Below are 22,448 nucleotides of genomic sequence, written 5' to 3'. Positions count from 1 at the left end.
TTTTGTTTGTGAATGAACCATGGCAACCACCTTTTTCCAATTTGCCAGTTAATTATTCTAAGATCCAGGGTTCAATACTTGGCTCAGGCCTTTTGCATCAGGGTGTGGTGGTGGTTGTTCTTCTCGTTTCCTCCCACATACCCAAAATATCCGTAGCAGTTTAATTGAAATTGCCAAATTCTCTATAGATGTAATTGTATGATACGTTGTAACCAGTTCAGAGTGTATCTGGCCATAGTTAGGTATAGCTAAGCTACAGCACCCCATGATTATCATGCATATGAAGTGCTATGGGTAAAGAATTAATAGGTTAATCAGTTAATGTTCATGAACCTTTATTTCATTAGAACACATTTCATTGGGTAAAAATGCTCAATGTTTTGTTGCAATACACACTTCATTCCTTAACTCCAGTTTATTGTATTTATTATGCCCTTTCGATTAGTTTCTTATTACATTTGCACAAATTTTAATTACTATTTGTTGGAGGAAGTCAAATGAACATCAGGTTCTCAAGTAACTCCACAACAATGTCGGCTTCTACAATAAATCTTCAGCCATGTCTTTTTTTTTTCCACTGAGATAATTACTATTTGGCTACACCGCTCCACTTGCTCACAGCAGACAGATTGTTGAGTTGGTGAGTTGGCCTGCAGTTCTAAATCTCTCCTCTTTTCATTATTCTTATCTGCCCATATCTCCCTCTGCTACCCCCACCACACACACATATGCATACACTGCCAGAGGGATTTGCAGCAGCTAGGCGGCAAGCGCATGTGTGTGTATGTGTATGTGTGGTGTATGCTCACAGCAGGGAGTTGCCAATTACAGCAGTGATTAAAACTCAGCAGTGTGGAAAGAGAGGCTGAGAGAATGGGAGCGAGAGGCTGGTGGAAAGAACAAGGAAGAAAACATGTGTACTGACAGATAGAGATACAATGCAATGTGTTTCTCCACATGCAGGCTTCTCCATAATAGCAACAGAATAGTGGTTGTTATGATATTTGTGGACAGCCTGGGGAAAACATGTCAGGAAATGGGATTTGGCAATTTTCAGTCTGATGCCTGAGTGCGATCTTTGCAAATGTGTGGGCATTTTTGTCAAAAAAGGCCATCATCATTATAGAAAGTAGGATAATATCCATCCTTTTAAGCAAAGTGATCATTTTAAGCAAAGTGCATGTCTTCAGAAAGTAAATACTAGCAGGACAAAGTTTGGAAAAAAAAACCCTACTCTTTGTAATTTATGCACATAACGTGACTAATACAATTATGGGTGATTACCTTCATCGGTATTAGATTCATTGAGATAGACTTTTGGCATTTCTGTACCTGAGTTAGGTTTATAAAAACTGTCGTCTGAGAAATAATACACCAAAGTCCAAAACCAGATATGAGCTTGATATCCAATGACCTTTGATACACAGTTTCTCGTGCATCGCCTCGCCTAAACTCTATCGACATTTAATTCCTAGCGAATCATATCTGAAATACCAGAGCCTCGGGATGTAATCTTGTTGATGGTTCAGTGGCTTGTAGAATGAACATTATCCTTACTATTTTCACAGGAACCCAGAAGCACAAAGCTTCCAATACATCTGCTAAATTTACTGTTATCCTTGGGGTAATGATAACCACTTTTAATTTGCTTAAAATGTATTTTATTTTATCATCCAGAGAACATAATATACAACAAAGTATATGTAAAGTTAAACCCATGTAAATGTAAAATTAATTTGAAAAGATTGTGACAGTTACTGGTAGGTTGCAGTGATATGATCTCATCAAACGTTACAGAAAATATCACTACATATGCAGGCACAATACAAAGAAATGACACAGATTATATCCCTCATTGTGTATTTAATAAGGATGCACCAAAAAATGTCAATGGAAACCATATAATCAGTAAAGAATAACTGGCCAATGATGTTGTGCGTGCAAAGAAATGAACCTTTCCCTGTATGACCCTTGAAGTGTGCATATCACTCAAAAACTGTAACATTATTATGCTTAAGAAAAACATTAAGCAATTTAAAATAGTATTTAGCTTTGGCTTGCTGGTTAGGTATGTAGAATATGTACACACTTCGATTAATTGGGCTGCTTATTGGAGCCAAAGTCCCAGACAACCAACATTTTGATGCTGGTAGCCTTCGGTTCAACTCCCAAATCTTTACCCGATTTGTCTAGTGATGCTATAAATATATGGTTAGGATTAACCCGATAAATATGAGCGGGATTGTCTTTTCTCGCTGTCTGTTCCTTGGAGGCGTAGAGACATCACTTGCTACAACTCTCTTTTACATCTTGGTGTTACTTGCTGTTAGATGCTACTGTAAACATTAACATGTTAAACAAATACTTTTAAACTCTTGTGGTATATTTTACTTTTGAGGATAAACACTACATTTATTTTTATATATACAATTTTTTTTTACACATTTTTGTTTCAGTTGTGAGCTCGAGGTTTCAATCCTTGGTGCTTTCCAACCTTCCTGTGTGGAGTTTGCATGATCTCCCCGAGCCTCTGTGGGTTTTTGTTGGGTACTCTTGTTTCCTCCTACATCCTAATAACAGCCACGATAGGCTGGTTGATAAATCCAAATTATCCTTAGGCATCAGCGTTAGTGGGAAGGGTTGTTTGTCTCATTTCTGGCTACTTCATTTATCCACCACATCCCAAAATCATGCATGGTAGGCTGTCTGATAACTCTAAATTGTCCTTAAGCATGAGTGTGAGCGTGAATGGTTGTTTGTGTCTTGACTGGAGACTCCAGTTTCCTACCATATTCCAAAAAGACGGATGGTAGGCTGGTTGATAACTCTAAATTGTCCCTAGGTATGACTGTGAGCCTTGTGAGGAGGATAAGCAGACCGGAAAATGAATGAATAAATAATTTTTGTTTCCATTTCAAGCTGTGTCGGTTCTCAATCGCCCTATATTTGCTCTATTTGTAAATGTGGTAAGTAAGGGAAACTTAAATATTTTGTGCAATAAAAATGTTGTTCCTCTGAAATAGAAGTTACAAATATTTGTTCTAGCATTTTGATTCCCATATCGCAACAATATTGACATGCCAGTGTTTCTTTAAATGTGATATAATTTTTAGGATGTACCTTTGATCAATGTATAGGAAACAACATTAATAGTTGCCAATTAACTAAACCAATCAAATGGATGAAACACAGTATTAGTAATGAGAGGGACATCATGTATAACGGCCCCCCTATGTGTTGATGGCATATGTGCATAGTTTTGAGACTGCAATTTTCAGCAATTATATTGAAATGCTTTTAATTTGAAAAGGAACTCTCCTAGAAAATAGTTTTACTCCCTTATCAAGTAAAATGTTCTCAGTTTTATTTTCTCATGCCTTTGTACACACATATTTGAATTGTGTGGGGATCAAAGTGGCCGTGGTTCAAAACCACAACCCTGTCATTGCATCATGTCTTTACCACTGCATCTCAAGTCAACATCAACATCACACGTCTGAGGAGGCTAAAAGATTTCAAACAAACAAATAGAGGATAGATGACACTGACTATGTCAGTAAGGATGTGTCAAGTTCTTAAATACAATGGTACGATAGTTAGAGTATAAAGATATTCCACGGGTAATGGAGACCAGACATCACCGTGATAATCGGAAAACCACGAAGTAGGATCACCCCTATTATATCTACCATTCTAATATGTTTTTGCGTCTACAGTCATACCTTGAGATACGAGCTTAATGCGTTCCGGGACTGAGCTCGTATGTCAATTTACTCGTACAGTTATACACAGTTACAATTGGCTAAAGAGTCATCATCCTGAGTTAATAAATGTGTGGGTTAAATATGACCAAAAATGTGGTAGTATGTATACTCCCCTGGAACTGTAGGTTGATTGTTTAGTATATCCACTATTAATATTCTACACAAGCTATATTTATCTGGGAAATTTATTAATTGATACCTCATTTAGGCATGGAACCTTCAAAAACTAAACGGCTATTGATTGAACAATGACTTGTCACAGTCATCACGGTCCAATACCATTGAACCACAGTATAACATATCAGTCCAGGGGAAGAATACAACCTTTTCTGTTAAAAAAAAAAAAAAAGCTTTTAGTGACATTCTTTGCTCCTCTTTTGATGTGGAAATTCGGTGTATATCTGACATAACTTCAAAAATTGACATGATCACTTTGCACTCCGGCATTGTATTAAGCCACGTAGTTGCTGCTCATGTCTGCAATTCCCATCTCTTTGCCCTGATTGGCTCGGCATCAAAAGGCGACTGACTAATGCACATTAAACCACACAGGATGACGTAGTGGTCTGCCAAAGCCCAAAACATCGTTTTGCCTCTAAAAAGCTTTTTGTGATGCTCCTTTTTTTGATGAGGTAATTAAGTGTATTTGCAACGAAAGTTTGAAATGGAACATTTCTACAAGAACTTCTTTGCATGCCGCCTATGTATTTAACTAGATTGTCACTTCCTGGTCACATCTTTTAACCTGATTGGCTCAGGCTATGATGAATGAATGAATCTGGCAGGGCCGCCTTTATTGCAAGACTAATAGTATACAGAGTTGATGATATAAAAATTAAGAAGAACATCATTCTCAGAGGGTTCATGAAAAATGAAACAATTAAAATGCATTTGTTGTTTGGAATTTTTACTTTGTATTTGATCTTTTGTGGGTCTCAAATGCATCTACAAAGACCATTTGACAAACTGAAAGTTCCAAGCAAATGCCTTTGGAGCCATTGTTTACATTTCACTGTTTCTGACAGAATGTTTAATTACCTTCAAGTTTGTGAAAAAAAAAATGGATTTGAAGATTATCGAATCATGCATTTTTGAAATTCTGTCTGTGTCACAAATTTGCTATTGGCATTCATTCAATCAAGTTATTATGGCTCTGGTTGCTGCTCTATAGCAAAGTTAATTTGTTATTCTTACGTATTATGCCGTTTTTCATCATTATCAGTACATATTCAAACCTGGGCTAAAAGTGACCATGATTTTAAAGAGAATGATTTTAATATAGATTTCAAAGCTATGTTTGAAGATTTTTTATTTCATTCCTTATAATGAAACTAGGTGGCTACATTTGCTTCGGTTGAGTGGCAGGTTAGTGCGCTATCTGCAGCGCTCATGAACTACCCCCTGCTGTGTTTAATCAATGCCATTCTGAATTCAGGCCTTCACTTGTGGCCATGTACACCGCTCGTAAGCACATGCACATGCCCCTGCACCCCAAACGCACACACACACACCTTTCATCATGTTGGTGTTTGTCTACCGAGGCTCAATGTGAAGTTACTCATACTCTATTCCCTTGGTGTACCAGTATATTGAAAAGTATGTGTGCACATGCACATTTTTTTATTTATGGGAATTTTATATTAGGACTATACTGATTAAGGATTGATTGTGGATGTGTGGATGTATGTTTGTTAAGGCAATAAAACAACAATAGTAACTGACTTTAATAAAACATAAAAATGGAGAAGAAAGAAGAAAGCTTGTCCTGAGAAATTCCATCAATCCTTACTGATATATTTCACAGTCATGCATCACCTGAATACATCTAAAAATAACACGATTTCCCATTACAGGGGTACTCAAAGCACCTAAAACTGCACCCTATACATAGCCTTTTGTAGCACTCTTCACCCACCCCTACCACCTCACGACACATACACTTAGTTCTACCTTTTGCCGTTTAAAACTAGCAGCAGCTTAGTGTGAAAGGGGTTTAACGGCAATACAATAAAAAGAAGACTGTAAAAAAGGAAGTAAATAATGTGCCTTTTTGTTCCCAGATCCAAGTAGTCTAATGTTCCATTGTTGCAGCAGAAAGGAAATTCTTTGCTAGTTTTGAGGTGTTCTGATTATGGCAACTGTGAAAAGGGCTCAAGTAGTTTTGGCAGGAAAGTAGAAAGTTTCATGTTTCCGGTCAGCGACAGTTCACCCAAAACCGTAACCTTTAGGCTAAAAAGTTGAAATGTTTAAATCCCCTTTTTTAATGTATCCCAAAGCTCAGGTAAAAAAAAACACACACACACACACACATACACATCATTTTTTCCACATTGTCCTAATTCCTTATAGTTCTCTGGAATATGTGTCCCAAGATTGCACGGGATCCCTTTACCAGCCTCTCGCTTCATGGACATTCTTTTTGACACCCAGCAAAGCTCGTTTTCGGATACCGCTCCCTTACAACATACATCATTCTTTCCTTTAGCCCCTAATAGGCCCTATTCACATTTATTTCTAATTCAAAACATAAAGCCTGAATATCTTAATGCAGTTTTTTAACAGTACATCTGTATAGTGGGCTGTTCGGTGGATAGTGGTCAGCACGTCAGTCTTGTAATTCTGGGACCGAGGGTTCGATGCCAGAGTGTTTTCCAACCTTCTTGTTTGGAGTTTGCATTTTCTCTCAGTTGTGTGCTCCGGTTTCCTTCCACATCTCAAAACCACACGATAGTCTGGTTGGACACTCTAAATTGGAGTGTCTCCTTGTGTTTCTTACAATAGGCTGGCCACCAATTCATGGTGTACCCTGCCTGGTGCTCACAGTTGGCTGTGATAGGCAGCCCTAACGACCAATGTGAGGATAAGCGTATAGTAGTGAAAAGTGGCCCAGCTAGTCTGTTTGGGGCCCAAGGTAAAGCAATGGGCCTTCTCCATTCTCATGTAGTATTTATTCAAGTACTGTACTTAGTTATTTAAGGAAAAGGTGAGCATAAAATTGACACATTCAGGCAGATTGTTCTGCTTTAAAATAAAAGAAATGTCTCAGCTGACAGCAGAATTCGTAAGTTGCATAACTGGTCTATTTTCCCTTCTATTTTTCCCTTGTCCATTGAATTATTTTGAATAGAATTGTTTATCTTTTAATAGAAGGGAAGACTTTGAGTCAGTTTAAATCATGGAATAACAATTATATAACAATTGAATGGTCTCAATAAGTTTACTTTGATCAATGGTCAACATTTAATAAACTGTAGTTCGTATCAATCTTAACCACTCTGGTAACTACTACTGGCATTTCTGTAATCAAAAGAGTCACTTGTGTAAATTTTCATCTCCATTGAAACCTACAGTAGTGTTGTTGCTTACGTGTGTACATTTTGTAAAAAAAAAAAAAAAAGGGATGTTGAAATTTGATTGGCTGGGGCACATGAACATTTATTACATTTTAATGTTTTAAGATTTCTTCATGCGCAATGAGGAAATGGATTGTTCCCGTGCATCTGATTAGAAAGGCTAGCAGTCAAATGACTCCTGATTTTTTAAAGTATTTTGATGCGGAACGTGTTCTCAGCTGGATTTGATTTCAAATTAGAATAATTGATTTACATAAAAATAATACTGTTATTGTGTGTGTGTATGAGATTCTTTGAGGGCGTATAAATATCTTCGGTCTCCTGCATTTGCCTCTGTTTTCTTAATACTACATATCATGGATAAGTTGCAATGACCCAAATATGGAGGTGATTAGTTGACTTAGTTTTGAGAACCATATTTCAATTGAAATATTATAAAATCTTATTTCTATTACTACTTCTGATATATTAAAGATTAAATCTCCTTTTTAAGTATTCAGTTCAAAACACTGCTGTGCCGAATGTTGAAGCTTTGTAAATAATAATTATATATATATATATATATATATATATATATATATATATATATATATATATATATATATATATATATATATATATATATATATATATATATATATATATATATATATATATATATATATATATATATATATATATATATATATATATTCAAAAGCGAAAAATTATAATCCATACTATTCAAATTTAAACAAAGAAAAAAATGAACACTTATTTTCATTATGTCACTTTTACTATTACTATTTATTTATTAAAAAATATTCAGGGGATAATAATGAAATATTTTCAACTGAATCTGTTTGCCTTGCATGTTTCAAAATGCTTTACAGTCAATATTTGCTCAAAATGAATTTAAAAAACCTGACTTTTAATTAGAAAGCAGTGGGAGGTACTTAATTATTTTTTCCTATGAAAAAATCCTGGGGGTATATAGGCCAGAGGTGTGAGGCTACGTGAGTGTAAATATGATTCACAATAATTTACAAGGTGCTTCTGGGCCTCCCCTTCCCATGCCATCCCATCCCATTGAATCCCGCCTTCCTATTTCCATCGGGTAAAAATTAACTCCAAAATGTGAAACTTGGCTGAAATACAATGAAAGATAATTAAGAGCTGGTCCTCTCCTTTCCCTTCTCCTCCTCCTGTTTTCAGGATGTTCTCTGTCCCTCCTGACACATCTTTGCCTCTCCTGACACGCACACACCCGCGCGCACACACACTACCAAGCAGCTCCCCTGCTGTGACAGCAAACATTCATCGCACATGATCACCATGACGATATGGCAATATGAATTATGCATTAAGGCAGCCTCGCCTCGACTGTGGGTACAAAGCCATGTGGGTGATATTCTGCTCTCAAATCATATGGGAAATATCTCCTTAGTATTAATAATATAATATTCCACACCAGTACATCACCCCGTGCTGTTTTACTGCCTTGCAGCGTTATGCGCTGTTGCACACCTACCTACACATGATAGACATCAAATTTTTAACACTTCTGTGTGCTTAATACCAAATTTCATATTCCTTATCATAGCTCTTTCCTACTTGACCTTTTATTAAACTCTTAGAGCTATTGGCGGTGAATGTAATTATATTTTGCTGACGTCGCTTTTAAGATTCCTGAGTGTCATTTCAAGGTCACAGTCAAGTTAAATGGCTCAACAAAGAGAGTGCAGTATAGTCATATGAACATGTTCCACAATACAGTGATATTTATATTAGTATCATCCAAAAGATATTGCATACAAGGATTTCATTAAAATAAAAAAAAAGAGTATTTATAAGACATTTTTCAAACCCTGGCTCATAGCACGAATTTAACACTCTGGCTATTATTAGATATTTGTCTAAAACCAATGTGACTTTGAGATTACTGAAGTAGCAACGGTTCCCCTGTTGACAGGCAGACAAAAGACACGTCTCGCTATATTTGCCGGGAAAAAAAAAAGACTGGCTAGTTCTGAAAGAGAAAAAAATAGGTGAGAGAACAGGAAAAGGCCCAAAGCGACTGAAAGATGCATTGGTAGAGTGATAGGTCAGATATGGCTTATTTGAAGGTTTCATTACAACAAGGCTATTTGAATCTGGTGAAGTCATTAAGAGGCTAAAGATTATTTTTTTTAAATGTAGAATATTCGGATTCGGACGTATGGTAGATTAAATCAAATCAGGCCTTTGTAGCATGCTTCTCCTGCTTTGTCACTGTTGTCTTTTTGTTACCTTATTAAAATGCACAAAATGCATCAAAAGAGGAGGCTAATGGACAAAAACCTGTCCTCTAAATGGTCAGTATCCCAGCAGTGTTTGAAATAGCATGTCATTAAATCCACTCCATTTTCACTCCGTCTCCCAGCAGGCAAAGAAAAAAGACATATTACTATTAGACATCAAATAAACCATTATATTAATACTAATTGTGACTTAATCATTTAAATGTATTCCTCTCTGTAAATGTATTTCCTCAGAGTTATTGCCATGGTCAATATTTTATGGCATGCACAAAGATTTTTTTTTGCTCCATAATATTTTTAAAACAGAAAACTTTTTCCGGCAAGATGCTCATAATAACATGCATTAAAGTTAAACCTTTAATATTTTCAAATAAGAAATAATCTTACAAAAATTACATTTCAAATATCTCAAAACCCATGCACCGTAGAATACGCTTTATTTAGTCCATCTCTTTATAATATATTAGGACAAGATGGGAATGAATTTCCCCCTAAAATTCCGGAAAATGTTCAAACATTGCCATTCTTTGTTTACGCTTTCAGAGCATAACTTCGATAGCAATGAGCCGTTAAATTAATTGGCATTCCGAGCATACTTTTCTTCCCTTGCATTCTTTTTTTATTCAATGCTTCTACGCCTAGGCTATTCTCACCGTACACGTCCATCTAATTATCTCCAGAGTGCGGCAGAGTTTTGACACCAGTGATCCGTGTGAATAGGGATGACAGACGGGCGTGCAGATGTGTATGGGAAGATGTCATGTGGGTGGGTGTGACGATGCCGATGTTCCCACAACTGTCGGCTGACACCTCCTCGCTATGTAAGAAAACTCTCTCACCCTGCATAATTTAAAAGTCGAGAGGGAAAGAGACGCAGACAGGAGGGAGGCAGGGACTCAGGTATTCTACCCCAATGTGAGGCTGGAAACCAACAGCAAAGGCTTACTAATTACAGCCCCCCTCTACACTCTCTTTCCTCATCTATATGTCTCATTTTCACTTTGCCTTCTCCTTTTCTGGGCTGGAGTAACGAGGAGAAACAGAAGAGGTTGTGTTCCTGTTCCTACCATATCCCCGTCTCCCCTCTCATGCTTGCCAGAAGGAATATGATTAGCACAGTGGAGAGCTGAGACCCACAGTTTGCAGCACTCACACACAGTCACACACACACACACACACACACACACACACACACACACACACACACACACACACACACACAGAGACATTATTCCTCTCATTTCTGCAGCATGACGAGATGGAGGAGAGGTGAGACAGGGTGGGGCTCTTAATGAGGCCAGGCAACACAGAAGCCCAGCGGTAGATCAGTTAGTGAGTTCCTGTGCAGAGCGTGCACGAGCCCTCTTGTTTGCCAGGGTTTCCTCCCACAGCTACAAAACACCCACAGGACAGGGGGATCGGAACATTTAAATTACCCCAAAGTGGGTCTGTTTGTCAGTCACAATGTGCCGAGGCGACCCACACGCAGAGAATCACTGACTTCTGCACAAGGCGTGTGCAGTGATATGCTTCGCTCTCGGCATGCTACTCCCGTGGCTGTAAGCATGCATTGGGATAATTAGCCAAACAGAGTTTGTATCTTCTCATGGCAGAAAAAAATACTTTTTACTAAACTAGGATACTGTGTATTAGGGTGGAAAAATTCACACATCACTGTTTTGTTTAGATTTCTTATGCCCTCAACTAACCAAGGATTCGTTGAGCTAACTAATAATTATGCTTATATATGCCCTTTTAACGTACAATAAACATCTACATTAGGGAATAAGTTAAAACACATTTGTTTGAAGGTACATTAAGTACGGTGTAACTCGATTAACCCATTCAGTTATGTATGGCACTAAACATCACTGTTTAAACAATTTTTTAAGAAAAAATCTACATATTTGAGTGTCTATACATTATTTGTCATAGTTTACAGTGCTTTGATGATACAGTATAATCAAATTGAATTTTACACTGAAACTTTATTTGAAGAAAATCATTCATCAAATTGAAATCATAAAATTTCCCACTAAATATTTTTTTGCTAAAATCCTTCTGTTTTACTGTGTTCAATAGAAGAGCCCTATTTTTATGTTCTACAATAAACAAACACTTTCTCTACTGCTCCACGTAGAGAGAAAGTAAATATTCGCAAACAAGACATGATAATATTTCTCTTTAAATTTTAAGTAGTCGAAGGTGGAATAAATTACCAATTTAAAACAACAAGCCTAATGATTCCTTTTAATGTAAATAGTTTTAGTATTTTTTTTTCAAATTTGTTTGGTATGACTTTTTATCATCACCAAAAATCAGCATTGTATTCTCGCTTTTGATTTTTCCCTCAAGATGGCCTCAGGTAGCTGAGGACGTGTTCCAGCTTTTATACGTGACATACATTTGCAGTAGTGTTATTTCAGGTTACTGGAAAATCTCAAAGGAGTATCGCTAACTAGAATTAATGCCCAAATGTTTGCGCATTTGACCAAACATACAATAACTTCAACACGAAAAATTTGAGTGTGTATAAAAGGTGACTCAAAATGTAATACTAACATAGAGAAATGAAATAGAAACAGAAATTTGACAATTACAAGCCTTAACAGTGGATTTTCAATGAGAACTGTTGAATTAATAATTGTTCGATCTTTGACGAAAAAAAACATAGGAGTAAATTGTAAAAGACATCAATATGGTCAACATAGCATGCAGTCTCATTTCTTTCATTGTACTGACTTCTCTATAATAAAAGTCGGAAAATAAAGTAAAGAAGCAGACCAAAAGAAGAGGTGGGGGTGAGTGAGAGACTGAGCTTCAGAGGCAGATTGAGGGAATGCAGCAGTTGATGAAAGGAGAGAGGATGAGGGGTGGGAAGGGGGCTCAGTGGCTGATGTGAAAGCCAGGAGGTCACAGAGGTTCCCTTTAAATTTAGAACAAACCACAAACGGTGAATGTCTCCTCCAAAAGGCTGAATGACTGATTATAATGGCTGCCTGTTCCCATCTCGTCCCTTCAGCCTCGCAGGGTCGGTTTCTTTAAGACCAATACGACCGCAGCTTTAAACGTGCCGGCAGGCTTGCAATTTACAATTACAATTTAGGCATTTAGTTGATGCTCTTATCCAAAGAAAGGGACAATGAGAACAGGATCAGTAGAAAGAGATGGTGTGTGTGTGTGAGAGTGTGTTTGTGGAAAGTATGTGTGTGAATCCTGTGATCCTTATCAGGAGTAGGAAGACTTAAGAGCAGGTGCAGTCGAAACAAGTTCAAAGAATATCTGTGAAGGCAAACAGAGTACAGGACAATACAAAAGTATGCATCAACATGTGTTATGAATACAAAAACCTAAGTGATGCTAACTTAGCTTAAGAAGATTCAACAGAAAAATATGTTTTCCCCATTTTCTTCAATGCACCCTTCAGACACTTTACTATGTACTTTTCTTGTTATAGCTAATTAAAAAACTGCCCATACAGAGTAAATTAACACATTTTTGATTGTGTTTGTCAGAAAGCTATGAAACAATATATTAATTATCATCCGTGGATGCTCCTTACGGGGTTGTAAAAATGTCAGTGCATCATACTGACATATGAATAGTTTGCTTTCTCCTTTAATTAGGAGAGAAACCAATAAATAATCCCAGTGGGAATGAATACGATATAATGGCATTGTGATATTTTCTTAACAAACAACAACTGAATTTTAAGAAGAAAAACGGCTGCCATATCTCATAATGTGTATTGGAAAAAGAAAACAATGGAAAAGCAACTATTATGAAGTACAAAGACAGGTTTACCAAAAATATATCAGTATCACCAAGGTGAATGATTTTGCAATACTCTTTCATTCCATTTTGATAATATGATGTATTTACATACCATGCATGTACTTATTTTGAGAGTGTTTATATATATATATATATATATATATATATATATATATATATATATATATATATATATATATATATATATATATATATATATATATATATATATATATATATATATATATATATATATATATATATATATATATATATATATATATATATATATATAAAAATATATAAATATATATATATATATATATATATATATATATATATATATATATATATATATATATATATATATATATATATATATATATATATATATATATATATATATATATATATATATATATATATATATATATATATATATATATATATATATATATATATATATATATATATATATATATATATATATATATATATATATATATTTATACACAAACACAACAAGGTTGTTGACAATTCTCTTACAAATTGAAACACATTTGTCATCAGAAGGTTGTAATACTGCAGTACAAGCAAATACTTACATCTAACACCTGATGCCAACATATGGTTACTTGTGTGAAGTTTAACCCCATTCCATACAAATCCCCTACCCCCATCCCACTCATCCCCCGTTCAGAAACAAAATAAAATTCTTGTTTCTGCCATCTCAGATTTTTTCTTGATGGTTATATTTTTAAAAAGGAGGCAGGCTTTGGGATAAGAGACATTTTAAACTGATTTTTTAATAGTTTGGTTGTAAATTTTGCCTGTAGTTTATGACATTTTATTTGAATAAAATCTTAATACAATATGTGTAAAGATGAAGTTGTTGTTGATCACCATGTCATAACACTGTTTTTCGTTGTCCGTACCCGGACATGTTTTTAAATATAAACATGATGTATGGAGCATTTACAATTTGTAATGCTAGAATTGAGTATAACTTTCATATTGCACAATTAGCATATTCCAAAAATGCCACTTGTCTAATGCAATGATTGGCTTGAGAAGAATTGTGTCTCCTCCCTATTTTCTCATGACGTATGAAGAAGCCATAACAAAACGGCTTTTTCAAATCTCAACTATTGATTATCAAACAAATAAATTGGGAACTGAAGCACCTTAACATACCGAATGCAGTTTAGTATTTTCCCTTCATAGCTGGCATTTTGGACCTCATTTTAATTGAAAAGGTTGAATTATTAAATGATTTGCTGAGATGTCTTGTCTATGTTTTAGTCTTCTGCCAAGGGATTACAGATGTAAATTAGCTGATGATGTGAACGTCAACACATTTACACAGACATTAATACTTAATGTCTGTAAAAAAACAAAAATCAGATCAAATACAATCTGACCTTAACATAAGCAAAACAATCTTATACAGCACCATGCCGTAACAATATTGCATTTTATTTTGGAGGCGTGTTCCCCAATCCAAAGGCCAGCAATACAATATCTCAAATCCTTCAGCAATTGTAGTACATGTGCATATGATTTCAATTATGACACAAACAAACTGAACAATAAAAAACACCCACGTGCCTTGAGAAAAATGTCGACTCTGCAGGCAAATGTCATAGGCCACATTTTACAAAATAAAAGCCCAATAAAGCATAAGGTGTACTCACTCAGGCAAATGTAGAAATAGCTTCGAAACACATTTATACCTTGTAGGAGCGTGTCGACTATCCTGTCGGGGTGCAAGGTAGTTGCCTTAGCTTGGGCTCAGCGTTATTTGTCAGCCAAATCCTTGAAGAACAAGAAGCCTTCTCTGTGCCTAAACCTGCCGACAGAGAAGGCAGCTTTGAAGGCCCCCAGCTGAGCTCGGCACACAGCTTTGAAGCCAATGGAAAACTCTGCTCTATGGGGCCAAACGAAAATGAGCAGGGGCAAACTTAAACACATCTAAAAAGAGTGCCAGTAGGATTATTTATGGGTAGCTCACTGTAAGGATTCTAAAAGTGGATGTTTTTTGGTTGGAAATCTTTTCTGATCTTAATCGTGACTATTATGATTATTGTATAAAAAAAAACAGTTCCGAGTCAGTATTTAAGTTCAAATAACAGTTATCAAATTACATCAGAAAACATTGTATGCACGCATACACATTACATACATTAAATATACACGTACATGGCAGAGACATGCAAGTAATTCAAGTCAGATATGAAATGTTTTAGTGTAAATGTGTGCTTTATATCAAAATTGACAATTTAAAATGCTTTATTTAGGATTTTATCAATTCTGGGTGTTATTTGAATTTCCAATTGATTGTCACTACTGACTGTAAAATCAAATTTAAATGAAATGACATCCTTAACTTTACTAGAATCTAACTATAAAAAAATGTGTTGATATATTTTATATTATCCCCAGAAAACCATATATGATTTAAGAAAATGTACTCAAAATAGTTTCAATTTTAAACATATGCACTCAATTATTTGCCCATTTTTGTCCTTTTGATTGAGTTCTATGTTAGACCGCATAATTAGCACAATAAACAAATTAAACTACACTTAAGGTTTGTGTATTTTTAGGAAGCTGTTTGTGAATTTTGAAGACACGTGGAATCAAATCAGTAGGCCTAGACTCCATTTGTCTCTCTTTCCTTCTCTGCCTCCTTTAACAGAATCCATTGACAAACACACTAACCATCTCCACCAGACAAAACAGTGGACACGTTTATGTGATGTCCTGACTCATTCTGCTCCTTTCCTCTCCAAAGCCCGGGGCCCGATGCAATGGGACCCTAAACTAACACGCACATAATAGGGCCTTGTTGGGACCGCCTTAATGTTACTAATGTTATGCAAATGAAGACGAACCAGGGCAGGGAAGGATACGAGAGGAGCAAAGCAGAGGAGGAGGAGGCCGGCAGAGTGTTTGTGTGTCCGAGGAGGCCGCTAAGCTGCCATTACCAAGGGATTAGGCAAATGCCCCTGTTGTACCGATGGTGGTTCGACAACCAACCAGCAGCCCTAATCCCCACCTCTCTTCTCTTTTCGACAACGCCTCGTCTACGCCTCTTCTCCTCCTCCTCTCCTCCTCTTAACATCACCCCCATCTTTACCCAGCAGTTTGTGTGGAAAGAAAATCTCAAATTTAGTATTCCGACTCCTAACATATACAAGCTACCAAACACCCATACAAAAAAATATCATCATTAATACAAAATCAACTTGGGCCACAATCAGTGTAATGTGTGTACATATGTGTGCAGTCATTGATTTTCCTGACATTCAATGGGTGTTTGTGATCAATACTGAGAGTCCGGGAGTGAATTTCTGGTTCCTCTTTGCTGTGTTTGCTTACGGCTTCCCAATAAATGGTGTGACCTTATGGCTTCTCAGCACTTCAATTTTTTTAGTTCATACTTGCTAAAGCGAGCCAGAGTATGAGTCAAGACTCCTAAAATGGGAGATATACATTGATTCAGCTGTGTGCGAGCGAGGCTGTCTGGTAAACAGGGATTAAACGTTTTAAGGTTCACCAACAAACCGTGATAAAATTACAAAAGGTTAGTATTTCCGTTTAATTTTGCAGTCACAGTCAATAATGCATTTAGCGTATCTTAGGGACTTTGTAGCTGTCTCTCTTTGATTCAACGTATACCCGGTTAATGCAACAACATCGTGATAGCATCAGCAACTAACATGACAAAGAGAGTGTTATTGATATGTTCTCGGCACGCTCAAAATCATTGTTATGGCGTGGGATTCTAGCACGCTCTGCTTTTCATTAAAAACCAACCATTTAGGTTCTTTCATTTTATTTGCGGGAATTAGATTTTTTCAAAATTCAACACTCAGTCCAGCAAACCCATTTACCTTATTTTGACAATTAGTCCTTTCACATGGATTGCCTTATGACTGAACATGAATTAGTACTGAACTGTATAGACCAGGGGTGGGTGGGCAAGTCCGGTCTTCGATAGCCCCTATCCAGTCTTTTTTCCATATCTCGCTCCTCTACCAACACCTGAATCAAATGATCAACTCATCAGCAAGTTCTCCAGAAGCCTGATACCGATCCAGATTATTAGATTCAGGTGTTTTGGCGGAGGGAAAACAGACCGGATAGGGGCTCTCGAGATCAGGACTTGCCCACCCCTTGTCTATACAGTGGTACCTCTATTTATGAATGTCTCTACATACAATATATTCAGCCCAAATGGGAAAATGTATTATTTGTATTTTATTTTGAAATTGGGTTGATAGTTGCGCTACCATTGGCTATCTCCCAACACTCCGCTGGCATCCCATTTTCTAGAAGAGAGCTGCATCTCCATGGTGCTAGTCCTGAGGTTAGTGCACTCTAGGTGGATGTGAGAACTGGCCCGAGCATGGTAGCTGCCAGAGTTTGAGCGCGCCCATTCAACCAAAAGCATAATTTCCGGGCATTCTTTCCAGGATCATGCCAGTGCCGCTCCGGCAATGAGTTCCTGGTTCGTATACCTTTGACGATCATTCATCATGGAGTTCTAACATGTTTTTTCTTGAGTTTTTCTTAAGGCTTTTTTTCTTAAGGCTTTTGATCATTTTCACCCAAGAAAGTTATGGTTAGAGTGAAAAGAAGAATTGTGCTGTTATCAAAGTGTTCACGTGTCTTGCTATCGCTCTGCTTTGACATCGTATGGCTTACACATTTTCGGAAAAAAAAAACGTCATTAAAGGCAATCATCGTTGGAACGATATCTTAACAAACGTAAAATAATTTAGATTTTGTGTTTACGTGTGTGTGTATATATTCTTACTCAGCTGCCCAACCCCCCCTCAACTTTCACCTATGCACTCTAATGGAAATGGTCTTTGCATCTCAGTAATTTGAATGGCTTGCGAAATAATTGTAGGGTTTTTTTTGTGCTTGTTTCGTCCACATTTCAATACGCTCTACTCCTGAAACCCACGAGAAAATAAGTTGTAGAAAAGACTTCAACAAGACTACACGGCAAATTCCGTTATTCTTTATGGGGTTAAGGTCACGTGTACGTTGGATTTATTTAGATAAATCCAATAAATAAAGTTTAATCTAATCTAAAACCGTACTGTGCATACTTATGCCTCACTGAATTGCCATCTATAATGTTATCCACTTGATATTTATTATATGGTTTGATAAGGTGGTGAATTTTAAATTGTCCATTCATAACAACACAGCCCATCATGTGGGTAAACACCATCTGTATGCAAGATATACATATAAGCAATGCATATAAAGTAATGCAAAATACATTTGAAGGAGCGAAGTAATTCCTCCGCGGGCCATAACCAATGAGTCAATGCTGCTCAGGCTTTATCTGTAAGCTATTCTGAGCCAAGTTAGCTGCAAGGGTGCATGTGGTCCTAGTGTTTGTGTGTCTGGTGACATAGTTGCAGGCAGAACCCAGAATACTCAATTATCACATTAACACTTCCTGGGAGTAGCCGAAAGGCTAAACACACAAACACACTTACACAACATGTAGGCTGCCATATACCCACGCACACCACCCTCGAATATCTCTGGTAGTGCAGCCCCCCTGCTGAGCAGCTCAAACACACCAAGGGTGGGGGTGGTTGTGTTAATGGCTGGAGGAATATGTGGCTGGCAAGTGACATTGAGCCCAAGGTTGAACACAAACTGTGATTTTTTTTCTGGTCTGCTATAGACTGTGTAGTGTTTAGATTGACAGCAGTGCTTTTACAAAAAACAGCCGTCTCATTATTTTTGATAGGATATCACAATTGGCCACAGGGGAATCTGAATCGCACCACTCATCATCACAAAAGGCAGCATGCCACTTCAACATATTGGTTGTTGGGTGACGCTCATTTGGACGTCGACCTTGTACATGAAGCTTAAGCAAGAGCTTACGCTGGCCCGACACACCAAACTATTCCAGATTTGGCAAGAAAAGAAAACACAGCTTTGTGGCTACAGATGGCTCAACATAGATGATGGATTTTTTTTATACATAGTCATAAAATTGGAATTGAAGTTATATCCCTCCCCTTCAACATCAGGCCTATTTGCACGAATGTGAATAGTTATGTAAAGGTTTGTCCATGGTTGATACCAAAGTAATTGGATAAGTACAGGAAGAAAAGCACATACAAATTCCGTGCTTCAGACATTATTACATGATGCAAGCTGCTATCTTAACATCGTCCTATTGGTGATGTTGCAATAGCATTGTTCAGCATGATTATGTTTTCGTCAGTATCCCTTAAAATTTGAAAGTAAGAACAACACAAGTAAATGCTAAGAATCCAGTCGTTTTTAACCAATTCCGATTGTCCAAAAGTGAGATTGATGGGCTTGATTTCCTATCACATGACTGGATCGGGGCATCCACATTGTAAAGATGTTTACAATTGCATACTAATATGAGATGTAATTTTACAAAATAGAATTTAAACTAAGTATTTTTTTATAAGCAGGTCTTGATCCCAGGTAGTTGGCACCCTGTGTAAAAACTCACAGTAACACTAAGATTCTCCCATTTCTGGTTTCTATATTTAAATTCGGCTTATTGCTGGATATTTTGTTAGGGTTCTGATGTGGTTATTTTGCTGGATATCTTTGCTAAAGAGGCTCAAGTCAAATGAGGGCTTCAAAATGGACATGCGGCTCATGCCGCAACTGCAGAAGCTCAAGAAGCACTTATTTGCACTAAAATGTAGTAAATAAACCCGTCCGTCTACTGAATCTTGTCATAAGTAGGACTACACTTGGCTGACTGACAGTCTCATTGATGGTGTAAAATAATGTGTTTGTGCATGTGTATCTTATTGAAAGATTATGTGTAACACTTTGAATAGCCAGTTCAGGGAACATGTCAGGGTCATGACATATCTTTGTGAAATGGACATATGCAGTATTTCTTCATGTCATGAATTCTCGTGTACTCGGCAGAATATGAGATTAATAACACTTTTAAAATCTGGAAATAACGGCCCTCAATGTTATTATGGACAGTGGCAGCCCTTGTTTTATTAGCATCCTGTGTGAGACTATGGTCTCCACACTTATAGTACTATATATTTTGATGTAATCCATCTGTTTTTCTTCCAAAATGTCAATTAAAACATAATCAATTGTAATGTGTAATGTAATAGTGATTTTTCAGTCATAAATTGTGGTCACGTGGTTGCTCGAGCCTTTCCCTGCTGACTATGGGCAGGAGACAGGGCTCATTCACCCTAGACTGGATGGCAGGAAAACAGTTTGGGGGCAAACCAGATTACCCAGAAAAAAACCACACAAGTATGCACATGTAACCCACAAACTCCCCACGGAAAGGCTAGCTACCCAGATTGATTTCTTGATCTCAGCACTGTAAGGCATCACATTAACTAGTCATCCACTGTGCTATCAAGTGTCATTTATCATTTATAAACTCTAAAATAGATATAAAATCCCAAGTTTTGCGATCCACTTTGCTAACTTTCAGCCATACTAATTTCCTCTGTATGGAGTATCATAAGCTGTGTTAGTAATGTGCCAGCTGCTTCCTCACAAGTGCTGGCATTTTTGGTTTGGGTTCTCAATATGTTTCCTTTTCTAATACCCTTTTATTGTTTACCACCTTTGCCAAAGTGAGTGTACTTATTCTGCTGATACCCATTAAGTGTATTATGTAATCTTTAACTATTGATCATTGTTCCAATACATTTCCTGTCTGCTAGTTTAACTAACTGATAACTTATAACTACAGAAATAAGGTGATTTAATTGGGGACAGGGCACAGATGTACCTTGAAGCAAAAGAGTGAGGACCAATGACATTTAGACAACACAGTTGTATTACTCAAATTTAATGACTATATTTATTTTGGGTTTATCTTATTATATAGAAAAAATATATAAGGCATATAGAATTTATTAGTGTTTTCTACTTTTATATTAAAATTGACCCAAGATTAGTACTTGGATAATTATCACCATTGTATATGTTCATATTATTTGTGATTCATAAGTATGGACTGTTCAAAATATGTGCATTAAATGAAAATGATACATAAATATCTCACACAAGGACACAAATAGCTATTCACGCTCACACTCGTACCAAGGGGCAATTTAGAGTGATCAACCGGCTTACCAAGCATGTTTTGGGGATGTGAGAGGAGTACTTAGAGAAAACCCACCCATGCAAACTTCACCTAGGAATGAACGTTCGACCCCAGAAATTCGAGTCTGACACGCTAACCACTTGGTTACCGGGCCGCATATTTCTGATTTATCAGAATTATAGTAATATTACCATTATATATATTTTGCTATGAGCATGTCAATCAAAATAGAATATTATGTCTGTGAGGTAAAAACTGTATTGGATTTCATTATGTTGTGCAGGTGTACCTAACATGTCTGCTCAGTGCATTCTATTGCGTTGTTTTTCACTCAGCTACCTCATTTATTATTCCGCCTCTAGTCAGTCTATCCTGGCTCGCGCCCATCAAACATTTGGCCTCCCCAACTAACAGCTGATCCAATTAACTCTCCACAGATTCCCTTGGCCAACAGAGACTTTCACATTCCGGTTCAGGTGTGTTAGACTTACCACATTGTCACATTTTGACTACATGTAAGATGGAAACGTGTGCGTGTGTATGCATTCGCCTAAATAGGTAACCTCTAGTGTTGGAGAGGAGTCAGGTGTTCTCCATCCCACCGAGCTAAGTGACCCACCCGAATGTGTGTGCCCACAACTTTGCATATGGTCAGCTGAGGTCTGAAAATTTGGCAATTCCTTTGTGATCACTTGAACACTAATTTCTTCGAGTTTGTCAGTCGGATAATGACAAAATGGCGGCTTTGCAGTTGTTTGGAGCTCATCAGGTGAATGAGGTTCCCACAGAATAGCAAATAAATACATGGCTGCTGTGTGATGCTGTGCGTGGCTTGCTAGACTTTAGTCAACAACACAGTGATTGAACAAAAGTGTGGCCTAGAGTTACACTGTGCACATGTCAATGTGCTCTTTTGACGGACCAGATAAGAGTCTTTTTGTTCCCCATTTGCTAAGCTGCCCAGTTTTTATGCAACCTGCAGCGATGGGTTTCGGCCTCTTCCCTCTCATTCGTGCACATACAAATAGCTTTTAATCTTATCGTCTTTCATCCCCACTCAACTCACTTTCATTACCTGCCTTTAGCTTAGATTATATCAGAGGAAAATAATCAAAACGGTTGGATTGGACTTGTCTTTCAATACAGTTTACAACTT

At 37.0% G+C, this 22,448-nt stretch overlaps 1 protein-coding gene across 4 annotated transcripts in view; it reads left to right on the top strand.

Moving 5' to 3' along the window:
• LOC144198842 (uncharacterized) overlaps positions 1-22,448 on the top strand; it is a 47,586-nt gene that overhangs the window by 13,591 nt on the left and 11,547 nt on the right. The window lies entirely within an intron of this gene.

This window comes from Stigmatopora nigra, chromosome 7 (genome assembly GCF_051989575.1).
Source record: "Stigmatopora nigra isolate UIUO_SnigA chromosome 7, RoL_Snig_1.1, whole genome shotgun sequence".
Classification (NCBI taxonomy): Eukaryota; Metazoa; Chordata; class Actinopteri; order Syngnathiformes; family Syngnathidae; genus Stigmatopora; species Stigmatopora nigra.
Note: the sequence above shows the minus strand (reverse complement) of the source record. Positions and strands in the feature narration are given on the sequence as shown.